The following is a 3,639-nucleotide window of genomic DNA, read 5'->3' on the forward strand; positions in this document are numbered from 1 at the left end:
CTTTCCAAAAAAATAAATAAATAAATAAAAATAAAAATAAATCGAAGATCTTTGAGTAAAGTAAATCTAAGAAGTGTAGTGTCAGGATCTCAATTTTTTAGTACCAATTCACGGTAATGGTGAAGATGAGTCGTTAGTTACTTTTCCATTTGTAAAAGGAACTTTTCAATACAAATTGATGTGAAATTTTCTAAACACATGCTAATAAAAAAAAAAAAATTGGCAATTCATGACGAATCAGTTGATATTAAGAAATTAGGATGAAATAAATGCATTAGTTAAGAATGTTAATATAAAACAAACTAAGAGACGAGGCAATGCTATTGGTTTCACAGTTTTCTTGTGACAAAATAGATACAAGAGAGAGAAGTCAACGTTTCACCTTGTTTATGACAAGTGGCAAAGGATATAATATGAAAGAATATATGATTAATAATTAGATTGGCCTTAACATATGCACGATGCTAGATTGGTTGGCCGACGGCCCTAATTACTTCTCATGGTGACAAGGCCAAGTGGCCGAGGACACTTCTAATGATATGACAAAAAAGACCAACAACAAATCCAATTTTAATCTAATAGGACAAAAGGGAAAACGTTGAACACTATATTTAATTCTTAAGAAAATAACAATTATACCACAACCAAAACCAAAACCAACAAGAGGGTATTGCCTCTGACAGATCTGCCATAAAACGACTTGCCGTTTTGGAGGAAACGTTTCAAGATAGTAAGTGAAATAACAAACAAAAAAAAAAAATTAGCGAAAAAAAAAAACTTTTGGCACCATTTTGTGGCAGATTCCGGCCAAAATGTACAGGAAATGAACAACTGAGTCAGACATTGTTACTTCGGAGTTCTGACTCAATGCTTAACAGATTTCCAATCATTACAAGCCCATTACAAGTACCAAGTTTTCTCATGTTTCCAAGTTCAATAATACAACAAAATACTACTAAAGAGTTAGCACAAAAAAAAAAGAAAAAAAAAAAGAAATTACCTGAGGACTTCTGGAAAATGGCTGGAACAGTAAGCTAGAGAGTGGACTTTGAAGGAGGAAATGCTCTTGTAGAGAGAGAGAGAGAGAGAGAGAGAGAGATAGAAAAGGAGAGAGAGAAAAATCAGAGTGTCTTGAAGTGAAGACTTATATATTTATTTAAAGTAAAGTTGTGGACACAAGAATATTATTGTTTGGGCCTTTGCAAAGTAGATAGGGGTATGGCATATATGTGGAGGAAAATAGTTTTTGGTCCTTTGAGAGGCACCAAGAGAAAGCTTGTGACTTGGTAACATTTTAGATAAGGTTTCGATTTCATGGGCAATTATTTATTCCTCTCTCACCCTCAGCTCATAACTGACAAGTGTGGAAAACAATGATCTAGTTATTACCTATTTCTAAATATACTTTAATTATTCTTAATAATGCCAATTAATGGTGACATTTTCTGTCTCATGATGCTGATTATGATTATGATAACATGTTTTTATAATTCTCTATACCAAGAAAGACATGGATCCACGCGAGTTTAGCTGCGGGGTTTCTTTTGTTTATTATTTATTGCACACCTTAATCTACTCATTCCAAGTGTTATTTTCATTTTAATATAAAGTTTGAACATTGTTTCATAAAAAAAAATTTAAAGTTAGCGATTATTATTATGTTTAATCTTTTATCCAAATAATTCCTTGCCTATTAGCCACACAAAAAAAAAAAAAAAAAAAAAAAAAAGTTGCTTCAGAAATGGTTGTTGGTGACAATGATGTTTGCTTTGCACTTTTCGGTTCCATGACGTATATAGAGATTCCTACATTACAAAATGGCCTTTTTTTTTTTTTTTTTTCTTTTTTTGGTTTTATTGAAGGTTTGCAAAACGCCATTCAATAGGTTGATCTACAATCTAGTTCTACTGGTTCACAATTTTATATCATTAAATTATTCCGCGTGCAGGTGCTGACAAAGAAACGAGCTTTTCCATGTTCTGATTGGGCTCAATTATAGGGCCTAGTTTTGAGGATCCAACCAAGTTATAGCCAATGAGCCCACATTGCTAGGGCTGTTCATAAATCCGAACAACCCGTAAATTCAACCCACCCCGTCCTAATTCAAGCTGAAAAAAACAACCCGCAGTATTATTTTTAAATTTACGGCTCATTATACCTCTAGCCCGAAGTGTTTGGGGCGGATTGCGGGTTGGGCTCATAACAACCCGCAATCCCCAACCCAACCCGCACAACATACCCCCAAGCTTTCGGCCCAAGCCGAACTGCCCAAGTTCTCCCCTAGGCTCGCTAACATTAGGGTTCACAATCTCATTCTCGGTCTCCCCTCCCGTGAACCCCCTCTTCTTGCCTCTTCCTTTTTAGTTTTCCCTATTCTTCCCCTCCCGTGAACCCCCTCATAACTCTCTCCTCATTGCTCAGTCCTCTCGGCCGCTGTCTTGCCCACTTTCTCCGGTGCTCTCTCACCGGACTAATAAGGATGGTTGCTATTTCTATTTAATGATGAAGTTTGAATATTATATTGAACTTTAAGTCTTCGATTTTTTGAATGTTAAAACCGACCACCCAACCCACCCCGTACCGCCCCAACCCAACCCAACCCGAACATCGTTGGGTTGTGAAATTTTTCTAACATCGTTGGGGCCAAATATGTGCAACCCGCACCCTTTGGGACAGGGAAAAAAAAGTCTTACCCCGCACCAACCCAACCCATGAACAGCCCTACATATTGCTATATAAGTTGGGCTTTATAATTTTTGCTCTTCAAATGGGCTTTAAAGAAAACTGCCTAATGAACAAACTTTTACAGAGAATACCACAACCCCGTCATCATCGCACTATATTTAAAATTTTAATTTACCACATAGCAAAAAAGGTTATGGTTTTTATGGTCATGGTAAAAGTAGTGTTGTCAAACATGCCGTGCTGGGCCCGCATGACACGCTTGACCCCAGGCCCATCACGGGCCTGGGCCGTGCCAGACACGGCCCTGCACAGTGCAGGGTCGTGCCTGGGCCGGGCCTGAGAAGAAAAACTCAGACCCGGTCCAGGCCCTTCACGGGCCGGCCCCGGCCCTTGTTTTTTTTATAATTAATTAAAAAATATCAAATGCCCCAAAAGATGTGATTTTATTGAATTGACGTAATAGGAGTACACGTAAATGACTGCCTCGTTAAAAACCTTGCTAAGTAAAACCGGTAGGGAGATCGGGACAAAACCTTAGCGAAGGAAAAAAGAGTGCAGTAGCTAGGAATAGTAAATTACAAACCTAAGTACTTCCAGAAGATTCTGTTATTTCTAAGTTAGAAAAATATTCTTGCATCGAATCATCTATGTATTGTTATTTTCGTCTTCTGGCATCTTCCCAGTCTTTAACGCACATTAGTCCCTCCAAGATATCTGGATGCATTCTGCTTCTCTTCTCGTCAAGAATTCGGTTGCTTGCGCTAAAAGCTTGCTCCGATGCTACCGTTGACACTGGAGTTGTCAGAATGTCACGAGCTATTATGGACAGTGTTGGAAAATGATCTGTCTTTCTCTTCCACCACTGTAATAGGTCTAGTTTGTCGTCATCGATTACAAAATTTGCTTCAAAATATTTGACTAGTTCCATAGACGCTTGTGTTGAGGACGATCCTG

This window comes from Morus notabilis, unplaced genomic scaffold (assembly GCF_000414095.1).
Source record: "Morus notabilis unplaced genomic scaffold, ASM41409v2 Scaffold38, whole genome shotgun sequence".
Taxonomy (NCBI): Eukaryota; Viridiplantae; Streptophyta; class Magnoliopsida; order Rosales; family Moraceae; genus Morus; species Morus notabilis.